At 50.0% G+C, this 13907-nt stretch overlaps 1 pseudogene; it reads left to right on the forward strand.

Moving 5' to 3' along the window:
• Nucleotides 1-742: 742 nt before the first annotated feature.
• LOC137541643 (pre-mRNA-processing factor 6-like) overlaps nucleotides 743-13907 on the forward strand; it is a 47064-nt pseudogene continuing 33899 nt past the window's right edge.

Below are 13907 nucleotides of genomic sequence, written 5' to 3' on the forward strand. Positions count from 1 at the left end.
AAAAAAAAAAAAAAAAAGGGACTACATCCACATACACTTTTGTTATACTGACGCAGTGCGGCTTTATGTGACGGAAGTGAGTCACGTTAACCACGCAAGTTTTATGCATTGCGCGGAAGCGTATTTTTTCAATACGCTTCAGCGCAGGTGATCGCTTCTAGGGCTGATCGGAACAACTGAATTCCGATTTGGTCAAAATTTCGTGTACCGCAAGCGAAACCGAATTTCGTGTTCCGAATTTTCGAGTCAATAGTGCCAATTTCTGTGGTTAATTGTAAAGCCCCTGTACATGCTATCATCACCAAATTTGACATGCATATTAAGCAGATGAGTAGGAACATGGTAAAAAAAAAAAATTGTGAAAAGACCTTATAGTTTTTGAGCACGTGCAGTGTGGGAGGGGTGTAGTGCAGCGCGGAGCAGCTGGGCGGGGTGCAGTGGGGCACGTGCAGTGTGGTAAGGGGTTCAGTGGTGTAGCAATATGGGGTGCAGAGGTAGTATCGGGGCCCTTGGGCCAGAGGGGCCCCAAGGGACCCTCCCTCAAGAACAATATTACCTCTCTATTGGTCATGAGCTGTAATATTAATCACTTCTATAGATGCTTAAAGGAAGTGAGGATTCGCTACTAATTAAAGTTATATGCACTCTGTACATGTATATTCTGCGCCTCGGGTTCTGGCTCAGCACAAGCGGCAGTGCACAGGGGCCCGGAAATTGCCAGAAGTGTCTCCTCAGCTGGACTCTGGGAAAATGGCGGTGGCGCCGCTGTATTACGCCGACCGGACCTGGAAGTAGCCGCACAGGATTGTGGGAGATACGTAGTGTTGAGGCTGTGTTGGGAATATGGCGACCACCTCAGTGTCTGGCGGCGGCCCCGGGCCCTCTGGAGCCTCCAACCCTGCGGGGGTCTCCGGGTTGACCGCCGCCATCACCGGCACCATGAACAAGAAGAAGAAGCCTTTCCTGGGCATGCCGGCTCCGCTGGGCTACGTGCCGGGCCTGGGCAGAGGGTGAGGAGGCTATGCTGAGGGGACACGGGGGCTGCACAGGGGAGGCATGGGAGTGCTGTGCTGAGGGCATAATATGGAGCTATGCTGAGGGTATGGAGGGGGCTGCACATGGGGGGCTATGCTGAGGGCGCAACATGGAGCTATGCTGGGGTTATGGAGGGGGCTGCACAGGGAAGGTATGGGGGACATAATATGGAGCTATGCTGAGGTTATGGAGGGGGCTGCACAGGGGAGGCATGGGCCTATGCTGAGGGCATAACATGGGGCTATGCTGGGGTTATGGAGGGGGCTGCACAGGGGAGGCATGGGGGGCTATGCTGAGGGAATAACATGAAGCTATGCTGGGTGCATGGAGGGGGCTGCACAGGGGAGGCATGGGGGGCTATGCCGAGGGCATAACATGGAGCTATGCTGGGAGTATGGAGGGGGCTGCACAGGGGAGGCATGGGGGGCTATGCTGAGGGCATAACATGGAGCTATGCTGGGGTTATGGAGGGGGCTGCACAGGGGAGGTATGGGGGACATAATATGGAGCTATGCTGAGGTTATGGAGGGGGCTGCACAGGGGAGGCATGGGGGGGGGGCTATGCTGAGGGCATAACATGGAGCTATGCTGGGAGTATGGAGGGGGCTGCACAGGGGAGGCATGGGGGGCTATGCTGAGGGCATAACATGGAGCTATGCTGGGAGTATGGAGGGGGCTGCACAGGGGAGGCATGGGGGGCTATGCTGAGGGCATAACCTGAAGCTATGCTGGGTATATGGAGGGGGCTGCACAGGGGAGGCATGGGGGGCTATGCTGAGGGCAGCGAGGGGACGGTTCATTTGGATTTGGTTCTCTTTTAGTTGGGTGCTCCACCTGGCTAGTTTTGGAGAGCACCCGGCTGTCACCTCCTCCTATTCTGCACACAGAAGCACCAGCCCTGCATTCTCTCATCTCGCCCCACATCTCGCTACCATCTCATGACACCCGGCTGGAAAAAAAATTCTGGGGAGAACACTGCAGTTAGCACTGCGAAGGTGGTAGCAGGCAGGGAAACTCGTAGCTGTGTGTAAGGGGATAGTGACTATGTGTTTGTGTGGAGGAGGGGGATTGCAGCAAAGGTGCTGGTGATGGGGGTAGGGGGGAAGAGAGGAGGATAGCAGTGGGAAAAAATGCAGCAGGGGACAGGTGGCTGTGTGAAGGAGATAATAGTGAGGGGACAGTTGACACTATAGAGTGGTTAGCAGAGTTAGGGACAGGTGTCACTGTGGAGGGGAGAGCAGTGAGGGGACAGGTGTCATTGTTGAGGGGAGAGCAGTGAGGGGACTGGTGACACTGGAGGGGAGAGCAGTGAGGGAACTGGTGACACTGTGGAGGGGAGAGCAGTGAGGGGACAGGTGACACTGTGGAGGGGAGCAGTGAGGGGACAGGTGACACTGTGGAGGGGAGAGCAGTGAGGGGACAGGTGACACTGTGGAGGGGAGAGCAGTGAGGGGACAGGTGACACTGTGGAGGGGTTAGCAGTGAGGGGACAGATGGCACTGTGGAGGGGACAGCAGTGAGGGGACAGGTGACACTGTGGAGGGGACAGCAGTGAGGGGACAGGTGGCACTGTGGAAGGGAGAGCAGTGAGGGGACAGGTGACATTGTGGAGGGGATAGCAGTGAGGGGACAGGTGACACTGGAGGGGATAGCGAGGTGACATGTGACACTGTAGAGGAGATTGCAATGAGTGGACTGGTGACACTATGGAGGGAGTAGCAGTGAAGGGAACTGGTGACACTCTAGAGGGGAGAGCAGTGAGGGAACGAGTGACACTGGAGCAAATAGCAGTGAGGGGACAGGTGACACTTTGGAGGGGAGAGCAGTGAGGGGACAGGTGACACTGTGGAAGGGAAAGCAGTTAGGGGACTGGTGACGCTGTGGAGGGGAGAGCAGTGAGGGGACAGGTGACGCTGTGGAGGGGAAAGCAGTGAGGGGACAGGTGACGCTGTGGAGGGGAGAGCAGTGAGGGGACAGGTGACACTGTGGAGGGGAGAGCAGTGAGGGGACAGGTGACACTATGGAGGGGAGAGCAGTGAGGGGACAGGTGACACTGTGGAGGGGAGAGCAGTGAGGGGACAGGTGACGCTGTGGAGGGGAGAGCAGTGAGGGGACAGGTGACACTGTGGAGCAAATTGCAGTGAGGGGGGGGGGGGAGAGGAGTGAGGGGACAGGTGACGCTGTGGAAGGGAGAGAAGTAAGGGGACTGGTGACGCTGTGGAGGGGAGAGCAGTGAGGGGATTGGTGAGATTGTAAAGGGGAGATCAGTGAGGGGACTGGTGACACTGTGGAGGGGAGAGCAGTGAGGGAACTGGTGACACTGTGGAGGGGAGAGCAGTGAGGGGACTGGTGACACTGGAGGGGAGAGCAGTGAGGGGACTGGTGTCACTGTGGAGGGGAGAGCAGTGAGGGGACAGGTGACACTGTGGAGGGGAAGGCGGTGAGGGGGACTGGTGACACTGGAGGGGAGAGCAGTGAGGGGACTGGTGACACTGGAGGGGAGAGCAGTGAGGGAACTGGTGACACTGTGGAGGGGAGAGCAGTGAGGGGACAGGTGACACTGTGGAGGGGAGCAGTGAGGGGACAGGTGACACTGTGGAGGGGAGAGCAGTGAGGGGACAGGTGACACTGTGGAGGGGAGAGCAGTGAGGGGACAGGTGACACTGTGGAGGGGAGAGCAGTGAGGGGACTGGTGACACTGGAGGGGAGAGCAGTGAGGGGACTGGTGTCACTGTGGAGGGGAGAGCAGTGAGGGGACAGGTGACACTGTGGAGGGGAGAGCAGTGAGGGGACAGGTGACACTGTGGAGGGGAGAGCAGTGAGGGGACTGGTGACACTGGAGGGGAGAGCAGTGAGGGGACTGGTGTCACTGTGGAGGGGAGAGCAGTGAGGGGACAGGTGACACTGTGGAGGGGAGAGCAGTGAGGGGACTGGTGACACTGGAGGGGAGAGCAGTGAGGGGACTGGTGACACTGGAGGGGAGAGCAGTGAGGGGGCAGGTGACACTGTGGAAGGGAAAGCAGTTAGGGGACTGGTGACGCTGTGGAGGGTAGAGCAGTGAGGGGACAGGTGACGCTGTGGAGGGGAAAGCAGTGAGGGGACAGGTGACGCTGTGGAGGGGAGAGCAGTGAGGGGACAGATGACACTGTGGAGGGGAGAGCAGTGAGGGGACAGGTGACGCTGTGGAGGGGAGAGCAGTGAGGGGACAGCTGACACTGTGGAGCAAATTGCAGTGAGGGGGGGGGGAGAGGAGTGAGGGGACAGGTGACGCTGTGGAAGGGAGAGAAGTAAGGGGACTGGTGACGCTGTGGAGGGGAGAGCAGTGAGGGGATTGGTGAGATTGTAAAGGGGAGATCAGTGAGGGGACTGGTGACACTGTGGAGGGGAGAGCAGTGAGGGAACTGGTGACACTGTGGAGGGGAGAGCAGTGAGGGGACAGGTGACACTGTGGAGGGGAGAGCAGTGAGGGGACAGGTGACACTGTGGAGGGGAGAGCAGTGAGGGGACAGGTGACACTGTGAAGGGGAGAGCAGTGAGGGGACAGGTGACACTGTGGAGGGGAGAGCAGTGAGGGAACAAGTGACACTGTGGAGGGGATACCAGTGAGGGGACGAGTGGCGGGATGTTGTCAGATCTGAGCTGTCCTGTTGCTGATCTTTATGGAAAACGCACAGTGCGAGTTGTCGGTCTTTTTGCTATGACTAAATTCTTGGAACTCTCGTTTATCTGCAGTGCCACTGGTTTCACCACCCGTTCTGATATTGGTCCAGCTCGAGATGCCAACGATCCCGTAGATGACCGCCATGCTCCGCCGGGCAAGAGGACGGTCGGGGATCAGATGAAGAAAAATCAAGCAGATGATGATGATGAAGATTTGAATGACACAAATTATGATGAGGTACTGATAGCTCCCCCTGCAGCTGTGGCCCGTGTTCTTGTCTGTGTATAAGTGGCCAGATGGTATATCTGTATGAAACGGTCATATTTCTGCAGAAATGAATGAAGCCATTACTTTTTTTCTCTCCCCCCAGTTTAACGGCTATGCGGGGAGTCTGTTCTCCAGCGGACCCTACGAGAAGGATGATGAAGAGGCAGACGCCATCTATGCTGCGCTGGACAAGAGGATGGATGAGAGGAGAAAAGAAAGAAGGTGATTGGCCAGTTTTTAACTGATGCAGAGTTGGGGAGGGGAATCATCAGGAGCAGATCAGTTATGTCATATACAGTATTATCGATTTGACCCATTGATCTGACTGGAAATTGCATCAAGCATAATGGGGAATATCAGACTTCACAACCAGCATCTCATTGACTATCCTAAAGCTTCATAACATTTCTGCATGGATTAATACACCATCCCTTGTGCGACAGTGCAGTGCTGACGCTGTGCAGGCGCATCATAAGCCTCCAGGCTAGTGGCATGTGTTTTGCTGTGGAGAGGTATCAGGAGAATGGGCGGCGCTCGTCGATGCAGATGTCATGCAGCCACTTAAAGGGAATGTCCAAGCAAAATAAAAAAATTAGTTTCACTTACCTGGGGCTTCTACCTGCCCCATGCAGCCATCCTGTGCCCTCGTAGTCACTCACTGCTGCTCCAGTCCCCCGCTGGCAGCTTGCTGACCTCAGAGGTCGGCGGGATGCTTTGCGTATATTTTTACGCATTCCCGCTAGTGCAGGAACATTAACACATATATTTTTATGCATTACTGGTTCAATGCGTAAATTTGTACGCAGTGAACCAGTAATGCGTAAAAATGTATGTGTTAATGTTCCTGCACTATCGGGAATGCGTAAAAATGTACGCAATGCGTCCCGCTGACCTCCGAGGTCGGCAAGCTGCCAGCGGGGGACTGGAGCAGCAGTGAGTGACTACGAGGGCACAGGATGGCTGCATGGGGCAGGTAGAAGCACCAGGTAAGTGAAACTCATTTTTTTAATTTGCTTGAACCTTCCCTTTAACTCATGATTCTCAACTGAGACAGTCTTTATTGTCCGTTGTGTCCGAGTTCAAACTAACCTGTGTACCTAGCTTTAAAATAAACTTAAACTGGCTAGGGAGCAAAGCATTAGGTAACTAGATAGAGGGAAGCCTCTGGATAGCCCAGAGATGTCCCTTCTCCTTGACCCCACTGTTGCTGTGCGGACCCTATGAATATATGCGACAAGCTTGTTGGATATGTGGTGGCCGCGCTTGTGCGAGTATGGCTGCGCCTGTGCAAGGAAACCAAAGCCACTCATCCACAAGTGGCTGCTTACTACTGTGCACATGTGGCTGTACTCACACAGGCGCGCAGTATGGCCACGTTCATTCAGGAAGGAAAGTATGGCTGCAAATTATCTGTCCTGACCAGCAGTGGTGGTGATCAGAAGAACACCGGATACTTCTGGACTAGCCACAGTGTTCCCCTCTACCTAGGTAAGTATCTAACTTTTTGTTCAGTGGGCAGCACTTACCGTAGTTTGCTTTAATAAAGGTGCAATTATTTGATGACTGTGCTTGTTGCACTTTTGTGTTCACTGTAGACCACGTCTAGTATTCCAGTTGCCTTGATATTTGAGGTTATGCTTTATAAAGAGGCTTTGTCATCAGTTTGTTTTACTGATTCACAGAGAACAGAGGGAGAAGGAGGAAATTGAGAAATATCGTATGGAAAGACCCAAAATCCAACAGCAGTTCTCAGATTTAAAGGTAACAGACCACTTATTTTGTCTGCTTTTTTTTTTTTTTATAGTGTGTTTTTCTTTGACCCCCTTTGATGCAATATTTCTAAACTCTGTGTGCCTTTCCATTCTGTTCAGAGGAAACTGGCAGAAGTAACAGAGGAGGAGTGGCTAAGTATCCCTGAAGTTGGCGATGCCCGGAACAAGCGGCAACGGAACCCTCGCCATGAGAAACTGACCCCCGTTCCTGACAGCTTCTTTGCCAAACATTTACAGACTGGAGATAACCACACAAGCGTTGATCCACGACAGACTGTGAGTAATCCGTGCTGCTCCCAGGAACGTTCTGAAGGGGGTGGTGTCTGGCTTGTCTTTGAGGTCACTAGTTCAAACCTCTCTTTATGTTGGGCATGTCAGTCAGTGCAGTAGGTGGGATTAGGGGGTGGCTGGGTGTGTCCTAGAGTTCTGTTGCAGTCTTTCACTGTGGCGCGATCCTTTGTGCTGCCTTTTATCACAGTAAGTTGGAGATGGAGGTTTAAGTCGCAGTTATGTACTTTTAACATATGTGGGCGGGGTTTGTTCGTGCACTGGCCTGATCTGCGTGAGATACATGTGTGGCATCTCTGGACCGCTGGAACAGTGTGTGCGCTGCAACTTGCCCTACATGTGGGTTGATCAGCAGTGGGCTCTACAAGATACCCGCAATGGTTATGTGGCTTTGAGGCAGGAAGGGTTCCCAGTCCTAACTGGTGATAGAGGACTTCTGTATCCTCGGTGTGCTTGGACATCAGGAAGTGGGTGAGCACGTTTCATTAATACAAGGAGACCACTTTGTTTCAACATAACTCCTCCCTAATCATATAGCCAGCTGATCTTCTCTCCTCTTACCCTATGAAGATAATGGTACCGGTACCAGGGTGGGTGTAAAGTGAGTGCTAGCGCATATATGTATGAATGTGAGTGCTCCGCAGATCAGCCCTTGTCTTTTAACCACTTCAGGACAACTGAAGTGAGCGTTAAATGGAGGCTACCATTTTTATTTCCGTTTAAACAATACCAGTTACCGGAAGCCCTGCTGGTCTATTTAGATGCAGTAGTGTTTGAATAACACCAGAAACAAGCATGCAGCTAATCTTGTCAGATCTGACAATGTCAGAAACACCTGACCTGCGGCATGCTTGTTCAAGGGCTATGGCAAGAGTATTAGAGGCAGAGGACGCCCAGGCAACTGGTATTATATCAAAGAAAATAAACATGGCAGCCTCCATATCCCTCTCGCTTCAGTTGTCCTTTAAATTACACACTTTGCATTCAATTTATTTAGATTGGGGATTAGTGCATCGTTTTGCATCTGATTTGTATTCAAACTGAAACACATGGATGCAGCTAGCCACAAGTAGACTTACATTTTCGTACAACAGGAGATATTGGCAGCGCTTCCAAATACAGGCTGCACCAGAGTTGACCAGCTGCATAGATGTGCAAAGGCCACACATGGGCAACTTACACAACTTGCATTCAAAACAACAACAACTAAATAACATTTGTAAAGCGCTTTTCTCCCATGGGACTCAAAGCGCATAAGCATGGCTCCGACCATTGTGGTACAGAGGAAGAATTTTATAAGTCTGGAAATGCCAGGCTAAACAGGTGGCTTTTCAGTCTGGATTTGAATAGCTCCAGGGATGGTGCTGTCTTTACTAGGTGTGACAGGGAGTTCCAAAGAGTAGGGGCAGCATGACAGAAGGCTCTATCTCCAGATTTTTTGAAGTGCACTCTGGGAGTGACCAAGTTTATAGAACTTGCTGATCTGAGGTTGTGAGAGGTGTGGTGCAGCTTCAGCAGGTCCTTCATGTATCCAGGGCCCAGATTGTGCAGGGATTTGAATGTCAGCAGTCCAATCTTGAAGAGTATTCTCCATTCTACTGGTAGCCAGTGCAGTGAGCGAAGGATCGGTGTAATGTGACAGTGGTGAGGCTGGTTTGTTAGCAATCTGGCAGTAGCATTCTGCACTAATTGCAGGAGACGCAGGTCCTTTTTAGGGAGGCCAGCATAAAGGGCATTGCAGTAGTCCAGCCGTGATGTGATGAAGGCGTGGACTAGGGTTGGAAGATCCTCTGGGGGAATCAGATGTTTAATCTTTGCAATGTTCTTCAGATGAAAGAAGGAAGATTTAACTACAGATGAAATTTGGTTTCTGAAACTCAATTCCCCATCGATTAGTACTCCAAGGCTGCGCACAAGGTTGGAGCTGTTTATGTCTGAATTCCCAATCCTGATTGGTGTTGCTTTAGGATAGAGCTGTTTTGATGGCGAGTGTTGGCTTTGGACAAACAGGACCTCAGTTTTGTCAGCATTCAGTTTCAACCAGTTATCATTCATCCGTGCCTGTAGCTCAGCTAAGCAAGAGTTTATTTTTGGGGTAGGGTCTCTTCCACCAGGTTTGAAGGACAGGTATAGCTGTGTGTCATTGGCGTAGCAGTGGTACGTCAGGCCATGACGTAGGATAAGTGTACTGAGTGGCAACATGTAGATTGCAAACAGCAGAGGGGATAGGATTGATCCTTGTGGCACTCCGAATTGTAGAGGTGCGGGTTTGGACATTATAGGACCTAGGGATACTCTCTGTGTTCGGTCAGTCAGGAATGATCTGAACCACTGGAGGACTGATCCACTGATGCCACAGTACTCCTGCAGTCTGTTAAGCAGGATTTCATGGTCAACTGTATCAAAAGCCGCTGAGAGATCCAACAGGTTTAGGATGAAGCATTCCCCTCTGTCCCTTGCCATGAGCAGGTCGTTGCAGACTTGGATGAGGGCTGTTTCACAGCTGTGGTGTTTCTTAAAGCCAGATTGTAGAGGGTCCAGGATGTTGTTTACTGACAGCCTGGTTTCAAGTTGCCGATAGTCAGCCTTTTCAATAACTTAACCTAAGAAGGGGAGGTTGGAGACAGGTCTGTAGCTGCTCATAGCATCTGGATCCATGGAAGGTTTTTTAAGAAGGGGCTTGATGATTCCTTCTTTTAGAGAGGTAGGAAACCTCCCTGCTTGCAGAGAGCAATTTACTATTTTGTGAAATGCTGGACCAAGCAGGTCAGGGCATTTCAGCATATGTTTAGTTGGTCCAGGTCGCAGGTTGTCTGGCGGAGGCGACGGAGGATGTCTGAGATCTCTTCCTCACTAATACTTTTGAAGTCAGTCCAGGGTGTTAGGTTGTTTTTGCCACTATTTCCAGGAGTTGAATAAGTCTTAGGTGCAGTGGACTGAATGAGACACCGAATAGAGGATACTTTCAGCAAAGTAGCAAGCACATTTTTCGCATAGCTCCTTTGAGGGAGTTATAGTAGGTTTTAGACAGGATGGGTTACATAGTCTATCAACTGTGCGAAATAGTTGGGCTGGCCTGTTGGCGGCTTTTGCGATCTCCTGTGATAGGTAGGAGGATTTTTTTCTTGGTGATCGCATCTTGGTAGCTTTCCAGGTGAGAGACAAGGGTGTGTTTTATCTTTTGAATTCTGAGTTTTTCGCCACTTCCTTTCTAGTCTGCGCGCTTCTTTCTTTAGGTCCTTTAATGAGCTGTCAAACCACCGTGCATGGTGAAGTGGTGTAGACCGTTTAATGCGAACTGGAGCAAGGGCGTCATAGGCCGATGACACTGCATGGTTGTACATCAGGACCATGGAGTCTGGGTATGATTGGTTAATGCGTCGAAGTTGAGGGTATTCTGAACGTGCTGAGGTGAGACATCTTTCAGAGAACTGTATTTTATGAGTTCTTTCCCTCTGTGTTTTATCGCTGGTGCTGTCAGAGAGAAGTGGATGGTGTGGTGGTCTGACCATACCACTGGGTTTATATCCATGTGTGATATTAAAAGTCCGGAATGAAATATAAGATCCAGGGTGTGCCCTTTCTTGTGGGTGGGGAGGTTGACAGCCTGAGAGAAATCCAGTTCATTCATTATAAGAAGTAGTTCACTTCCTAGGCGGGAGTCGTGATCATCCACCCATGCATTGAAGTCTCCCAGGATGATCCATCTGGGGTGTTCCACTGTTAGGCAGGATAAGAGTTCAGATATTTCCTTAAGAAAGGCTAGACCATTTTTTGGGGGGCGGTATATGAGCAATATGTTGATGTTTACTTCTGCTGACAGTTGGGCTGCAAGACATTCAAAGGTTTCAGTGGGGCCTATGGGCAGGGGCCCTATATTCAAAGAGGATCTGAAGCATATGGCAACCCCCCCACCCTTGCGGACTTGTCTCTCACAGTGCAAGACTGAATAATTGGTTGGCACGGTTGCTTCAAGAGTTGGGCCTGCATGTTTCCCAAGCCAGGTCTCTGTCAAAAAGGTCAAATCAGAGAGCTCTATTAGGTCATGTATAGTTGCAGTCTTATTATTTATCGATCTGGCATTGCAGAGTGTAGCTGTGATTGAGCTTTTCTGGGGACAACTATGATTTTTATACTTGGATCCACTCCCTCTCCTCCCCCTTCTGCTTTTCTTGAGTATCCCAAAGGATTTTAAGAGGAGAGCTAGTGAGGTGTTAATTTGTAATTGATTATTGGGAGGGCAGGCAGAGAAAAGATCCTTTGATGAGTATTTGTATGTTGACATAGAGACAATAGACTTGTTTAGATAGCTTTTACTTCTGGAGTCCTGCTGAGATCAAAGGGGATCTGTGCAAACTCCTTTCATTCCTACACAGATCATAGAATTATTTTAAGTAAAGTTCCTTGTTTTAGAGTTAGATGATAATGATAACATAAATGTGGAAAATAGTCACTTGGTGCATATGCCTTGGATAATGTATAAAGGATTACTCACAGGGTGGAGTGAGGGCAATCACAGGCAATCAAGTCTTCAGAGAGGTTGAAGGTCTTGTTTCAGGTCAGCTGTTAGAAGGCTTGGTGTGTTCAGCAGTGGTAAGCTTCATGGAGGATTTCAATCCAGTTTAAATCTCTGCCATCCAAAGTAATCCGATTGTTCTGGTTGGTTGTAGTTGTAGCCTTGGTCGTGGTGGGTGGAATTCCTCTGTATTTTGGGTCCAGTTTCAGCACAAATGGGTTTAAAGGTGCAGAAATCTGAGACAAGGTCTGGAGCAGCTTGAGAGAGAGCTGCAGCCCGGCTGGGCGCGCTCAGTAACAATAAAAAAAAAACCAGATGCAGCAAAGGAGGATGCTGGCTTCAAGGTCAGCCTATACACAGATTGTTCAATACTAGACTCTTCCACGACGATGACATACGCTCTCGGAAGAGACCTAACCACTGGCAGTTAACAGTTAAAACCTAGTGTAAACCTGGGGCTGCTAGCCTTAAATGGTCTACACATGTTCTAAAGAACAGGGAAAAGATTGGCTGCACTCAATCTGGCGGCAACTGAAGTGAAACCGAGAGGTGTACACCGCCCCCCAGGGCCTTAAAGGACATATGAAGCGAGAGGCATATGGAGGCTGCCATGTTAATTTCCTATTAACCTCCTTGCCGGTCTAAAAAATTCGGCAAGGAGGCAGCGTGGAACTTTTTTTTTATTTATTAATTTTTTTTTTTAAATCATGTAGCGAGCCCAGGGCTCGCTACATGATAGCCGCTGAGCGGCGGCATCCCCTGAACCCCTCCGATCGCCTTCGGCGATCAGAGTATGCAGGAAATCCCGTCGAGAACGGGATTTCCTGCAGGGCTTCCCCGGTCACCATGGCGACGGGGCGGGATGACGTCATGGACGTCACAGGGAATCCCGGGCCACCCATCAGCGCTGCCTGGCCCTGATTGGCCAGGCTGCGCAAGGGGTCTGGAGGGGGAGGGGGGGCGCGACGTTGCGGATATCGGCGGCGATCGGGTGTTACAAGCAGCTAGCAAAGTGCTAGCTGCTTGTGAAAAAAAAAATTATGCAAATCGGCCCAGCGGGGACTGAGAAATCCTCCTGCGCAGGTTACCCCGAGCTGAGGTCGGGATAACCGGCAAGGAGGTTAAGTAGCGGTAATACCAGTTGCCTGGCTGCCCTGCTGTTCCTCTGCCTCTAATACTTTCAGCCATAGACCGCGAACAAGCATACAGCAGACCAGGTGTTTCTGACATTGTCGGATCTGACACGATTAGCTGCATGCTTGTTTCTGGTGTGATCCAGAATCTACTGCAGCCAAAAAGGTCAGCAGGGCTGCCAGGCAACTGGTACTGCTTAAAAGGAAATAAATATTGCAGCACCCATATACCTCTCACTTCAGTTGTTTTTTAAGCAGCATCACTTTATTTTGCCTAGCATACTCTTGTTTTTGGTGGTGCTGTTCCAGTCTATAAGTTATAAAATGCATTAAAATTGTGGTTGAGATAGGCATGTATATTGTTGCTTTTTTGCTGTAGTACTTTAGCTTGTAACAAATACAAAATGGACAAGCACTGTCAGTCAACAGTAATATATGCAGAGTGTGCAGAAAGGATCTTTTAAATAGTAGAACGCAATATCAAAAGAAAACAGACCGGTCCTCAAAAGGATACTGCACCATTCAGGTTTATGAAAGTAATGAAATAAGTCATCTTTATTTATACAAACAGAATAAAAACACTTCATACAGTTGTATGGTGGGAAGCAGATAGTATAAATATAATCCAAAAACAGTGAGATTAGAATAAAAGTAGGTATGACCCGACTGAATACAAATCACATGAGATATTGTTCCAAAAAAGGTTTTACTTTATTAATCAAATTGTATCAAACATTCTTAAAAAATGACCAATAAAAATGTGCCCACCCCGCACCCCCTCCCACATCCTCCCAGGAGACCTCCAAACCCCCTACAACCTCCACTAAACTGCACAAACAGCAATCTAAAGCTTCAAATATGAACAGCCCATTGACACAGTAATGGTGGATGAACTAAGGGTTGCAGCACCAAATTCAAATGTGAACAGCCCATTAACACAATAAATGCTAGATAAACTGGGGGCTGCCAAATCCAATCAGCCAATTAAAGATTCTCAATGTAGTTACATTGTGTGCAGCAGGATAGATCGATAAGGCAATATGTTCCCAAACAGTTCATACAGAACAGTGTAGCCTGAGAGAGCAGCCAGCAAAGCAGCACTTTTAGGGCCCTTTTCCACCAGCGCGTTTGCGCTGGCTGAATCGCAAAACCGCAAACCGCTAGCGATTTTACAATCGCTACGGTTTGCTTTTTAACATAGGAATCGCGGTAGGTCATTTCCACTACCGCGATTC

This window comes from Hyperolius riggenbachi, chromosome 12, assembly GCF_040937935.1.
Source record: "Hyperolius riggenbachi isolate aHypRig1 chromosome 12, aHypRig1.pri, whole genome shotgun sequence".
NCBI lineage: Eukaryota > Metazoa > Chordata > Amphibia > Anura > Hyperoliidae > Hyperolius > Hyperolius riggenbachi.